The sequence below is a fragment of the Lissotriton vulgaris genome, chromosome 5 (genome assembly GCF_964263255.1).
Source record: "Lissotriton vulgaris chromosome 5, aLisVul1.2, whole genome shotgun sequence".
Lineage (NCBI taxonomy): Eukaryota > Metazoa > Chordata > Amphibia > Caudata > Salamandridae > Lissotriton > Lissotriton vulgaris.
Window position 1 is genome coordinate 1,181,158,087 of NC_141693.1, and position 14,730 is coordinate 1,181,172,816.

Sequence of the window (14,730 nt, forward strand, 5' to 3'; positions counted from 1 at the left end):
CCAGCCTAGGTATAGCCCCACGTAGCTGGGGGCGATGCAGGTTCCCATCGCCGTTCCCTGAGACCCTGCCTGTGGCCACGAGATTGCAGCGAGGGACTGCTTATTGGGGTGGCGTCGCATTTGGGAGATAAAACGTACTACCAGTCCCAGAATTCACAGCGCGACTCACCTGAAGCGCATCACGTCACGTATGGCGTCAATAAATAATACCAGAATGCATCTCAAGACAGCCAGCGCTTGCGCTAGAACAGTGGAATCACCCTGTGAGTGCAGCTCAAGAAAACTTTGATACGCATTCTGGTATCTGCCAACGCGTTTCGGGCACACGCCCTTCTTCATGGGCAGTTAAAACAACCAAGGGCAAACGATAACTGCAAGTAACTTCCCCTTATTTATTGACGCCATACGTGACGTGTATTCTATCTATCTATCTATCTATCTATCTATCTATCTATCTATCTATCTATCTATCTATCTATCTATCTATCTATCTATCTATCTATCTATCTATCTCCCAAAGAGTGCCCCAGGTCTCAAGGACGTGACTTCACAGAAGATGGTTTGTTCCCAAACATTTTATTGATGAAACCAGCACATTAGTTTCCTTCCTCGTAGGGCAAAGGCTGACCATTACGGAAACACACAACCTTTTTTTTTTTTTTTTTTTTTTTTTACAAGCTTTATTCGGGCTTTAAGTTTAAAACCATAAAAGCAGCAAAAAGAAATACATACATGTATAAAGACACAACAGTTCATTGCAAGATTAAGAAAGAAAAAACCGACTATTTAAAGCAAACTAAAATCAATCTAGTGCAGAATAATAGCGCATGGTACACAGAGACTCCTTTCACCAGGTGTTATAGTTCAATACTCTGGGGCCAGGATAAAAGTCAAACAAGTCCCAGATACAAATAGGGCCATCTCCAATTTTGGGCTGAGAAAGTCTTAAATAGGGGACAATGTTCCTAGGTTTGAATTTAATTAATATCAGATCTCCCGGAATGACTTTGGGCAACATACCTAGCCATCCCACCCTCCTGACGCTCAGAATTCCGCCATCTAAATCAGGTGTCAGCGGTTTATTGTTATTGAGCCAGAAGATGGCTTTGTTCAGCAGGTCCTGGCTTGTTTCGAATTTGCCCTGACTAAGCTCTGGGACCCCGGAGAGAACAGTCACATAGGGGGCGGCTTCAGGGGGTAAGTTAATTTGATGCCTTCTTTCTTGAGGAATCCTAGGAGCTATTAAAGAGACACGAGTGGCCTTGGAAGTAACATTACGGCCACTTGGAATGGGTTTGCTAACAGAGGAATCAATTGTTCGTGCTTTCCTGTGTTCGATGGACTTAGGCTTCTCAAGGTTGGTAGAGAGCGTAGAACATAAGGGAGTAGCAGTATTTACAGTTGATGGATTAATCCTTTTTACTATTTTTTCAACACTGGACAACCGGTCTCCCAGATCCTTTATTTTTGTGACCAGGGGTAATAGGGCCGCGTTCAACAATCGCTCAATATGGGCCAGTGGGGTCAATTGGAGGGGGGAAACAGAGTCATTTGATGTAGTCCCCGCCTTATACGGCGTTGTTACAGTTGAGTTGGCGGGGGATAATGAGGGGCTACAGCACATTTGATCAACATTTGCTGGAATCTCCTCGATGTTCCTTTTGGTGGTTGAGCCCCGGGGCAGAGTGTTAGCTTGAGAAAAAATTATTTCAGGAGATAAGGGTACATCCTGGGGAGTGCAGTTTATGAGGTCAGTATCACTGCCCAATGTGGGGGGAGTTGATATGTTAGGGGCGTAATTTGTGCCACACAAGGCATTCAGCTCCTCCCAGATAGACATATTAATTGGACTACAAAAACCCCAAAACGACACTAGGTGGTTCAAAGACAATAAAAAGCAAAGAGTTAGTTGTCTCTGTACCTCCTTCTTTGATGGAGCCAAGTGGGGTGGCCCGTCCCGTCCTCCTCAGGTCCTCTGAGGGCCTCAGAGGGCCCGCCCTTTGCCCGGGCTTAGCCCGGCGTCCCGCTCGCGTCCCGCGGAGCGGAGCTCTCCTTTAAGGCGCCTCTTGGTGCTTCCTTGGTGCGTGAGAAGCAGCGCCGCCGCTAGGGCCGCCGGGAGATGTAGTCCCGGAGCGGCGGCGCTGTAGGCTGCACGAGTGGACTCCTGGCGGTGGCGGCAACAGTGAGGGCTTGCTCTCCTCCCCCCTCCTCGGTGCCGGTAAGTTCAAGTGCCCCCGCGCTCCGCCGAGCGGAGCTCTCCTTTAAGGCGCCTCCTGGCGCTTCCTTGGTGCGTGAGAAGCAGCGCCGCAGCTAGGGCCGCCGGGAGATGTAGTCCCGGAGCGGCGGCGCTGTCGGCTGCACGAGTGGACTCCTGGCGGTGGCGGCAACAGTGAGGGCTTGCTCTCCTCCCCCCTCCTCGGTGCCGGTAAGTTCAAGTGCCCCCCGCGCTCCGCCGAGCGGAGCTCTCCTTTAAGGCGCTTCCTTGGTGCGTGAGAAGCAGCGCCGCCGCTAGGGCCGCCGGGAGATGTAGTCCCGGAGTGGCGGCGCTGTAGGCTGCACGAGTGGACTCCTGGCGGTGGTGGCAACAGTGAGGGCTTGCTCTCCTCCCCCCTCCTCGGTGCCGGTAAGTTCAAGTGCCCCCCGCGCTCCGCCGAGCGGAGCTCTCCTTTAAGGCGCCTCCTGGCGCTTCCTTGGTGCGTGAGAAGCAGCGCCGCCGCTAGGGACGCCGGGAGATGTAGTCCCGGAGCGGCGGCGCTGTAGGCTGCACGAGTGGACTCGTGGCGGCAACAGTGAGGGCTTGCTCTCCTCCCCCCCTTCTCGGTGCCGGTAAGTTCAAGTGCCCCCCCACAACCTCTAGTTCCGCTGATTGCATGCATTCTCCAGTGTGTGTGTGTGTGTGTGTGTGTGTGTGTGTGTGTGTGTGTGTGTGTGTATATATATATATATATATATATATATATATATATATATATTCATATTCACTGAAAAAAACCAAAGGTTACAGGGACATTATAGTTAGGCTGACATTTCACTTGTACAAAAATTTGACATGTCATGAGTGATGTCACTAACTGTCATGAGTGATGTAATATGTGAGGTAATTTGCAGTGCATTGCAGGGGTGCGAGTTATAGTTAACTCAGCTAACTCGAACTGCTGAATTTCTTTATTTTTGAACGTGTGAAATGTCAACCTAATTAATAGGTCCCAGTGACTTTTGTTTTTTTTCAGTGAATTTCAAAAGGTTTTTCAAAATCTATTTCCTAACTATACCGTCCCTGTAACCTCTGTGTTTTTTAAGTGAATCTCAGCTTTTTTTCCATTACATTTCATAACCATAACGTCCATGTATTTTTCTATAATGAGATATTGAATTTTGGAAATGCATAGTGCACCAGTTATTGTAATGTTTGTTATCTGTTAAAGTAAAAAGTACATAATGATCTTATTTGAAGATATTTTTCGTTTTAGCGACAATCTCGCGATTGCAGAGGAGACAGTGAATTACGTAGGATTTTGACAAACTGTAAAACACAGAGGCATATTTTACATAGTTTGAGTCTAGTTGTTTAGTAAGCTATTGATTTAACTTTTTTACCTTTGTAGTCATTTGTTGGAAAAAACTACTCTTGAAATGGATTTTCCTTGTTCGAGGCGACACCGGAAGTCGTGATGATGTTGGTAGTCTTGAATACGTTGCAAAAAGTATAAGCAGGAATTTAATTGCCACCACCACATACAAAACTTATAACTACAGATAGTAATGCGTTTCGTGTGTTGGCTATAATCTATCTAAAAGCCCTTATAACAGTATGTGTAGCTTTTTAATATCTCTATAACACAGTGTAGAACTCTTTCAGTGGAACCTGTGGCTGCATAAATCAGGGCATCAGTAAGTCTCTCATTCACTGTATAAGTATTTCAGTGGATCTCTGATATGGTGCATCAGTCAAACAATGGTTCTTTAAATAACTGTGTAACTGTCTTAGTGCATATATGACTAGTTGCATCAGTGTCTCAATGGGTCTGTGATTTGGTTGCTCGAGTCTCTTGGTCGTTCTGTGGGTAGGTGCATTAGTGCCTTTGAAAGTATATGACTGTCTGACTGGATCTGTGGGTGGATACATGAGAGGGTGAGTTAGTGGGTGCAAGACTGTCAGAGTGGATCTTTGAGTGAGTGCATGTGTCTCTCTGTGGGCCAATGACTGGGAGCGTGAGTGTCTGAGTGGTTCTATGAGTGGGTGCATGGGCCACTGGGACTGTGAGTGGGTGTGTTAATCTGAGTATATCAGTGACTGGGTGCATAAGTCACTCAGTGAATCTGTGAGTGGATGTGTGAGTGACTATGGGTGTGCCAGTATTTGTGGATCTGTGAGTGAGAGAGTAAATCTGAGTGGGTGAGTGAATGGGTGCATGCATGAGTGAGTGCGTCTCTGACACTCTTGCATAGATACGTGAGTCTTTGAGTGGGTGAGTAAGTGTGTGCGTGTATATCTGAGTGAGTCTGTGAGTGGGTGTGTGAGTCTAGGAGTGTATGAGTGAGTGACTGAGTGCATACGTCTCTAAGTGGGTCTGTGACTGTGGGTGACTATGGGTGTGTGAGTGGATCTCTGAGTGGGTGTATGAGTGTCTCAGTGGATGTCTGAGTGTCCCAGTAGATCTTTGAGTACATATGTGAGTGGATTTGTACATGAGTGCGTGACTCTCCAAGTGAGTCTTTAAGTCCCCTCTGCACACAGAACCTACTTTGACTTTTTTTTGGGAAAATTTCATGAAGATTGGTCATACGATGCCAAAGTTATAGGCAAGTCAAAAAAATGCTTTTCCTATATATTAGGACCATGTTTCCATAGCGAAAGCGGATTTTGACTTTCCTATATCTTTGGCGCTGTTTGAGTCTTAACAAACTTTCCCCTAAAAAAGTGCCCGGGTGATTCTAGTTGTGCATGGAAAGTTTTGGGGTGATCTGTCATGCAGGGGCCAAGAAACGGGGGCGGGGCATTTGCATTTACATGTTAATTCCCATCGAGTCTTTACACACGCCTGCGGCCCAAACAGACAGACAGAATTACACCAAGTTTGACAGAAAGGTAGATTTTGTTCTGGAGATTACACTTTTTGTTATTTCAATAGTTTTGGAGGTATTAAAGAAAAAACTAATTTGTATTACTGGGTGGAGCCTAAGCACAGCTCTCATCATGGGATCTGATTGGCTGCCACCTCTAAAACCAGGAAATGTTGGTAGCCATCTTGGGACCAATATACATGATATCACCCCATAGAAATGCATTGTAGTGAATGGCAGGTTTTGAGTATCACAAAAAGGAAAACATATAAAGGGTGATAACAGATTTTAGTTACAACATAGGTCATTTGTTGAAGGTACCATAATTTTAGGAATTGTCTTATGTTCTAAAGTGATTGTACCCTGAGGAAAAGCCATCTGCTGGGATTTCATGAATCATATTCGAAAGAGAACTGTTTCCTCATGATTTTCCCATACAGGTTATGGAAGGTGCTCTATAAGCTAAACTGAGAGCATATTTTCAGTAAATTCACACTATCTTTCTCAGCCATATAAAAATAGTCTCACATTCTCAGTAAATCATGTACTTCCAACAGGAGCAGCCACTCAGTTGATTCCCTTGACTTCTATTGCAGCCTTCCAGTATGTTCTAAAGAACAACTAGCGTGCTAACAGTGTTATTTATGACAAAAGTATGGAACACCTGAAGCCATGTTGATTAAATCAAACTGGTAAAACTTAAAACTTTTAGTTTCTAAGGGAACAAAATGAGGGCGTTCAGTTTCATAGAAATTATGGTTAGTGCTGTATGAAAAAAAATTAAGACAAATTTTAAGTGAGTTCTTCATCTTCTTTTTCATTAAGACGTTCTGACATGCAGACTGAAACATGCACTTTCAACACCAGCAGCAGACTGACAGATAACTCTCTGGTAATCAATAGCTTCACTACAGTAATATAATGAGCAACTGGAGTGCTAACATTCTGAATTTATGCCAGATATGTGGCAGGTCTGAATGCCATCTTGATGGAATCTAAGTAGAAAACTAAAAGCATCATCTACTGGTGATATTGCAACAAATGAGGAAATTATGGAGTTTCATAATAAATAAGACTCCCAAGATGGCCACCAATGGGAGAAAACCCCCCAAATACAGCAAAAATATGACCCAAATGTGGCCCAAGTATAGCCCAATGACCGAAGTGTGCAAAACACTTAATTTGTATAGAACAGACTTGACCCAAAGGTATAGGAGTGCTGTACATGAGCATATGTTACATTACAGAAGGACACATTCATTTTGGTTTTAGGCAAGGGGAGATTAAGTGATTTTCCCAGAATCACAGGATGTCGTGCTGACTCCGAAACTCGAACCTGGTTCCCCAGTTGCAAAGTCTGCAGCTCTGGCCCTAACATCACATCCTTTCCCTTAAGTGTAATATATAATCAAGTGATCAGCTGGATGAAAAAAGATAAAAATAGCAAATTATTCGAAAGTGATTTTACCCTATTAGGTAACTCAGAAAATATGTCCTCATTTTAGTTGTTTAGAGCACTAACCATAATTTCTACGGGAATAGGACCATCTCATCGAGGAAAATTCAGAGGCATTAAGTTGACAACGCTGTGCATGCAGGAGGGGCAGTGGCTGCACAACAGACTATGAAGTGCAGGGGAAAGGTGGACAGAGGCAACAAACCAACTGTAGAGTACAAGCAAGAAAGGCTGTGGCAATATAAAAGACCATTGAGGGCAGAAGGAAGAGGCAGTGGCATTACAACCATACATGCCACCAGACCTGATTCAGGCAGGAGACTCCCGATGGTTTTTTTTCTTTTTTAAAACAAATTTTATTTGATAGATTGCCCACATGACGCAGCACCCCGCATTCCTGGGTAATCTGCAAATATCACACAAAAAAAACAATGGATTAGCAATCGTCATAATTTTTTTCTGACAATATCAACCTACATAATAGTGCCTACTCCCTTCTTTTTTCCCAACTCCCCCACCCCGCCGGTCACACTATATCGTCTCCTCTATTCAGCTAATCTGTTCGCTGTCCAATACGTATGTACTTCTTCTATCACTGCTCATTAGACAATCTCCATAATTGCCACCCGTTCCACTGGAGGTTCGAGCCACAGGCCCCTATAATCCGCCCACTTCTTCCATATCTTGTAGTGATCACGCGGACAGCCACGGGCCACAAAGATTGGCTGCTCCAGCCCCATACAAAAATCTAACCCCCTCTTCCATACCCAAACAGCCGGAGCCCTGGGGTCCTTCCAAGCCCTAGCTATGTCTCTTTTGGCAAGGGTCAAACCCAACAGCAACAGATGCCTCTTATATCTATTCCCCCCGACCCCGTCCAGTACATGGAGCAGACCCAAACGTGCTGTGCGTGGGAGTTCCCACCCCAGGACCTCGGACAGACAATCCCATACCCCCTTCCAGAATCTGACCAGTGAGCCGCAACCCCATACCGTGTGCATCAATGTACCCACCTCCCTCTCACATCGGAGACAGTCTGGGGATGCTATGAGGCCTGCCCGCCACAATCTCTCCCTAGTGTAATAGATCCTATGAAGATATTTGAATTGGATAAGCCGCAGGCGCAACGCTATGGCAGCACCTCTAGGGGCCTCCAATGCCTCCCGCCAATCTTCTTCTTCCAACACCCTGACATCCCCTTCCCAGGACTCTCTGAGCTTCTGCAATGTTGTGGAGCAGTGTGTGACTAGTGTCTGATAAATGCGAGATATCTTTTTTTCCCCCTAGATCCCCCATAAAGACCTTAGCTTCCTACGGACGAAACTCTGGGAGGGAGTCCAGCCCTATTAAGCTTGGCGCAATGGCATGTCGGAATTGCAAATATTGAAAGAATTGGGACCTGGGCATGTTATATTCCGCTCTGAGGTCTTGGAAGGATTTAAGTGTCGTTCCCGACATCACATCTCCCAGTGTGGAGATCCCTATTGTGTCCCAACCCCTGAAGCCCTGAAGGGACTCCAGAGCCGGGAAGCGCCCATTATTCCAAAGGGGGGTTTCTTCGGTGAGCGTACCCCACCAACCCATGCGGTGCAGTGCCCGCCTCCAAATCTGGAATACCAGTTGTGTAGCCGGCGGCAACTTCCTTCGAAGCCGAGCTGCATACAGTATCTTGTGTAGAGCGTGAGAGCCCATAAGGTGTCGTTCCAAGGCGTATGCCGGGTCGCCCCTTTCCCCGTACCACCACTCATTTAGGACCAAGAGATGGGAGGCCTGATAATAGGAGAGTATATCCGATGTCGCTAATCCGCCACAATATGTTCACAGGAAACTCGTCCGCAAAGCCACCCTCACCGCCCCTCCCACCCACAGAAATTGCCCCAGTGCTGAATTTACTTGGCAGAACCACTGGGGTGATATTGGATAGGGATGGTTCTGTAACTGATAAAGCAATCGGGGGAGAGCTACCATTTTAAATATTGCTGACCTGCCATATATTGTAAGGGGCATGCGGGACCATGTCTTCATTTCAGTCCTGACCCGATCCCAGATCGGCACCACATTACGCTCCCAGGAAACTGTTGGGATCTCTGAAACAAACATGCCTAAATATTTAATGCCCCCAGCTGCCACCTGTAATGCAGAGGCCCATTCCCCTACTTCTGGCTGCGCTCTGAGCACCCACAAAGTCGATTTACGGGGGTTCAGGTACAAGCCCGAGGTCTCCCCAAATATCTGCATAATCTCAAGTAAACGTGGCCCCGATCTGTTAAGATTGGTGAGAAAGAACAGGACATCATCTGCATATAGGGCAATTCTGTCTGCCGGACCCGATTCCCATTCTAAGCCACAAAGCTGTGCATCCATACGCACCCAAGCCCCCAGCGGCTCCATGGCTAGGGCGAACAAGTAGGGAGAGAGGGCATCCTTGCCTAGTACCTCGCACGATTGTAAATTTAGATGATACGGCACCTGCCACTCTAACCGGGGCCGGTAACCCTGTGTACAGAAGCCTCAGATAAGACAGAAAATGAGGCCCTAGGTTAAGCCTTGTGTAGGAGCGCAAACAAGTAGATCCAACTGAGGGAGTCGAAGGCCCTATCAATGTCTGCTAGTAGAAGTGCTGCCTGCACCCTGACCTCCTGAATCGCCGCCACTGCCACGTGGGCCCTTCGAATGTTATGTCTGGTAGCCCTATGGGGCATGAACCCTGCCTGATTAGGATGGACGAGCCCGCCATGTGAGGCAGGAGACGATTGGCCAACGCTTTGGCTAAAATTTTGGCCTCCACATTCAGTAAAGATATGGGCCTGTAAGAAGCGTGCTGCTCCGGAGGCCTCCCCGGATCCTGAAACACTACCACTTCCACATGTCTCCAGTCGGCAGTGACACAACCTCGTTCCCGTGCCTCCTCCAGAGCAGCCCTGTAGGGTGTACAGAGTTGGAGATGATATTTCTTGTAGAACTCACTTGGGAACCCGTTGGGTCCCGGTACCTTCCCAGTATTAAGTTCTCCCAGGGCCTTTCCCAGCTCTTCCGCAGTCAGTGGAAGCTTGAGGTCCGCACTCACCTCGTCTGACACCGCCCGCGGTGGCAAATCTACTAGGAACGTATCTGCCATATCTGCTGGAAGGCATTCATTTGGGGCATATTGGTGCGCGTAATATGACGCAAAACTTTCGGCCAACACTTTTGGATCTGTGATGGGGTCACCTGCATCATCCAGGATCCCTGGCAGTGTCTGGGCCTGGAACGTGCCCTGACAAAGCCGGTGTAGCATTGTCCCTGACTTATCCCCCCATTGACAAATTTTGCTGCGCGTCGCTAGCCACGCCTGACGTGCCTCTTCTAATAGCAGGGACGAATAGGATTGCTGTGCCAGGAGGAGCTGCCCCACTATGTGGCTTTCACCACCTACGCTACATCTATACTCCAGGGTCTCTATGTCCGCTGCAGCACGGATTAGGTCCGCCTTGCGCTGACGGTGCGCGGCCGCACACCATGCGATGTCCACGTCACGCAGCGTGGGCTTCAAGGCCTCCCACACCGTCCCAGCCGCTGTGACCGACCCGACATTTTCCATCAAGAAGTGGGCGATAGCCTCTCCCATATGTTTCTGATATTCCTCGTTATGAAGGTGCCATGTGGAGAGACGCCACCGGAATGGCTGCCTCCCCCTACCCAGCAAGAACTCCATAAGGACAGGGGAGTGATCGGACAGCCCCCTCGGCAAAATAGCCATCGAACTTACCCTGCCAACCACCGCTCGGGGGACAAAAATATGATCCAACCTAGAGGAGTTATGTACTGCAGATACATAGGTGTATTCCCGCTTAAGAGCATGCAGATACCTCCAGGTGTCCACCCAATCCAAGCTTTTGACCATATCCCCTAATTTAGTAGAAGCTGTCGGCGCTCGCCCACCTCCAGGTCTACATCTATCCACCACTCCGTCCATGACATCATTCCAGTCCCCACCCACTACCGCAGCCGTCTCCGGAATGTCGGCCCATAGTGCAAATAGTTTCTCAACTAGGTACCACTGTAGAGGAGGCGGGGCATATACACTACCAAACACCAGGGTCTCCTCACCAATTCTACCTCTAATGAATATGTACCTGCCCTGCGGGTCAACCCATTGAGTGGCATGCACAGAGGAAAGTCTACGGTGTACCAATATGGCTACTCCCCGGCAGCCTCTAACAAAGCCGGCATGATAAACCTGTTGGTAGCCAAAGCGCTGCAAGCAGAGTGTCTTGTTATCCAATAGGTCTGTTTCTTGTAAGAGAAGTACATCTGTGGGCTCTCGCTTGGCCTGTCGCAATACAGCGCCCCTCTTGATTTGGTTCAACATTCCCCGTACATTCCAGCTAAGGATTCGAAGGGACGCTCCAGGACCTACTACTCTAGCCTCCGTGCTTGCCATTGGTGAGCCATGAAAAGAAGTGCCCCTGTGTAGGGCCCCTGTAACGCATGCAGATAGTGCAAAGAGACGCCTTCATTGTCATGTGACTGTACCCCAACTGACCCTTTCCGTGAAACAACAAAAACTGCCCCCTCCCAACTCCCGGTCTCCGACCCCCATACCTCAAAAACACTGAAGTACCTATTGCGGTGTAGGTAGCCCTAGGTTCAAAACAGGGGGCCTGAGCCTGGCCCCACCAGTGGATCCCCCCAACCTGCCCGTTAACCAACCCCCCCCCCCCCCCCCCCCCCCAGCAAATCCCAAGCAAGGGGAAATCCCGCCTCCCTTCATCCCCCCCCCCGCTACTCTCGAATATCTCCGACATCATATATGTAGAGTCCCTTCGGTCCAAGCTCACCACCAAAGCCCCCTTACTCAGGCCCCACCATCATGTCGGAAACAATGTAATCCACAAATATACCCATGATCCCCATACCTATGGGATTTATGATCAAGGATCTACTATGGGAGGATCAGAAGCACCCCCTGAGCCCCCCTCCGCCCCCCCCTGGATTGGAGCGCCGTCGGGATGATATTTTTAAACCCAAAAGGGCTTTATTTTATCTGTCTTCTGCCTAAAATAGTCTCTCTTTAATTGTATGTCCTTCAAAATCTCCCTCTTACCATGTTCAGAATGTTTGCAAGTAAGGTACATTGGATCACAGAGGGCAGGAGGAATGTGGTAAAGACATGGACAAGGATAAATGTAAATGTAAATGTAGTGTTGCTTGTATAGCGCACGTATCACCCCAGACGTGGCATCAGGGCGTTGTAAGCATACCGCTGAGGAACCCTTCCTGGCCTATCCCTGTGAAATGCCCACTCCTGGGCACCCCAGGGTGAAAGTCAGGCATCCTAGCTCTGTTGGGGCCGTTGTGGAGATTAAGCAAGCTATTGCCCAGAGTTGCAGAGTGGGACCCATGATTAAATTAGGCACCAAGGTGAGAATGATCAGGTCCGAGGAAATTGAGCCCAAGACCCGTCGAGGCGGGAATTGAACCCTGGTCCCTGACCAGACCTCTGCATCAGGGTCTGCCGCTCTAACCATTGAGCCACACAGAGAGGGCAGGGGCACCAAATGGACTTACAGGGCAGGCATCAGGGGTTGCAGCAGCACAATTCACCACACAGGGCAAGTTGGACAGCAATGCATCACACCGGACCGTGGAAAGCAATAGGGAGGGGACAGGGCTATGCACATGGACAACAGAGAGCAGAGGAGAAAGAGGCAAGGAGAGCAAGCTGACCATACCGAACAGACCGGAGGAACAGTTGCAGCATAACAGACCATGAAGGGCAGAATGGAGGGGGCAGGGGCATGACAGCAGAACGGGCAGGAGGAAGGGGATAGGGGTCTGCACATGGACATAAAGAGGGAAGGGGGCAGGGTGGGTACTAGAAGCACAACACATTATGGAGGGCTACAGTGAGACTATAATGGTATACAAACAGACAAAGGAGGGAAGGTGGAAGGGTATCAGGGGCAGCAAGCTGTAGTCACAGAGCAGATGGAAGGGACTGTGGCAGCACAGAAGACCATGCATGGCAAGTGGGAGGGTTTGTTACAGCACAGCGGCCATGGTGGGCTAGAGGGAGGGGGCAGGGGCATGCACAAAGGACCATGGAGGACAGAAGGGAGGGGTAGGGGCTGGACACAGACAAAAAAGGGCAGGGGAAGGGGCTTAACTACAGACCACGCAGGGCAGACTGGGAGGGAGCAGTTGCAGCACAAGAGAGCATGGAGGGCAGAAGGGAGTGGCAGCAAAACGAACCATGGAGGACGGGAGGGAGGGGATAGGGGCATGGAACTTGGACAAGCAGGGTGGAGGTGGCAGGGACAGGCAGCAGCTATCTGACCATACTAAGCAGGTAGGAGAAGCAGTGGCAGCGCAACAGAAAACTCAAGAGTAGATAGGGTGGCAGGTCCATGGATCATGGTGAGCAGAAAGGAGGGAACAGGGCCATGAACATAGAGATTGAGGGGCAGGACGTAGGTGAGTAGGGGCAACAGGCTAAGCACAGGCTAGGCAGAAGTGCTGATGAGGCATAGCATTGGGTAACGGAGGGCCGGACAAGTGGGCAGGGACAACAAGCTGAATGGAGGGCAGTGTAGCACATTGGACCATACAGGGCAGGTGGGAGGGGGCTGTTGCATGGACTCGGGCAACAGAGGGTAGGGAGGAGGTGGACAGGGCAGCAAGCTAACTGTTTAGGGCAGGGAGGAAGGAAGTGGAAGTAAAATGGCCTTGCTGCTGTAATGAGGGAACAGGCTTATGGACTTGGATAATGGATGGGAAGGAGGAGGGGGGGCAGGGGCTGCAAACGTGGGTGGGGGCAGCACATTGTCAGGCCAGGCCCTGCATTCAGTCTGACACCCATCCCCACCCCCCCCCCCCACTATTCATTGCGATGGGCAACTTAATCTTACTTAATGTAAAAAAAAAACTTTGAAATTCACTGAAAAAAACAAAGGTACAAGGATTTTTTTGTTAGGCTCAAAATTCACTGTGAAATTGCGTATGACCTCACATATTACATCACTAATGACATGGTCAGTAACATCACTCATGAAATCACTGATGACGTCTCAAATGCCATCACTGATGGCATCATCCACAAAACCACTCACGCCACTATACAGCCTTTCATACACCCACTCAAACAACCACTCACCTACCCATTCACAGACCCATGCAAGTACACAACCACTCACTCCTCCATAGAGCTACTCACACACTCACTCAGCCATACAGCCACTCATATTGCCACACACCCATACAGCTACTCACACACACTTATTCACCTATACAGCAACTCACACCCACTCACCCATACAGCCTCTCAACCCAGCCACTCACTCAACCATACATACTCACTCATACACCCACACAACTACTTACATACCTGTTTACACATCTATACAAGTGCTCTCATATCTGCTCACTCACCCATAAAGCAATTCACACAGACACTCGCTGTCAATACAGCCACTCACACAACTCACTTACCCAGACTCCCACTCAGCTTCTTACCCATACATCCACTAAGCTTCTTACCCATACATCCACTTACACACTAAGTTGCTCACACATACAGCCGTTCAGACACCCACTCACCCATAAAGCCACTCTCACACCCATACAACCACTCACACACACACAACTACTCACACACACACACAACCACTCACACACCCATACAACCACTCACTCATACAACCACTCACTCACCCATACAACCACTCACACACCCACTTGCACACCCATATAGCTACTCACACACCCACAAAACCACTCACACACCCATACAACCACTCAGAAACCCACTTATTCACCCACACAGCCACTCAGACACCCTCTCACACACTGATATAGACAGTCACACAACCACTCGGATCACATGTTTCAAATAGGATCACTCATTAGTAGAACAACTAGTATGCTAATCTAACTTTTGTAGTAGTTAGTATATGTTTTTTACGCTCATAAACTCATAGAAAACACTTACACTTACTTGATATTGTCATCTGTGATGCAATTTGAGTTGTCATGGGTGATGTCACTGACCACGTCATGAGTGATTTAATATGTGAGGTCATAAGCAGTGCATTGCGGGGGCGTAAGTTATAGTTAGCTCTGGCTACTATCATTGCTGAATTTCACTGGTTTTGTATGAGTGAAATCTGAGCCTAACTATAACGTCCCTGTAACCTTCGGATTTTTCAGTGATTTTTTTCAGTGATTTTGTA

The 14,730-nt window shown here is 48.4% G+C and overlaps 1 protein-coding gene across 7 annotated transcripts in view; it reads left to right on the top strand.

Moving 5' to 3' along the window:
- The window catches only part of PLEKHA1 (pleckstrin homology domain containing A1), a 712,942-nt gene that overhangs the window by 226,080 nt on the left and 472,132 nt on the right, over nucleotides 1-14,730 (top strand). The gene's annotated exons all lie outside the window — the stretch shown is intronic.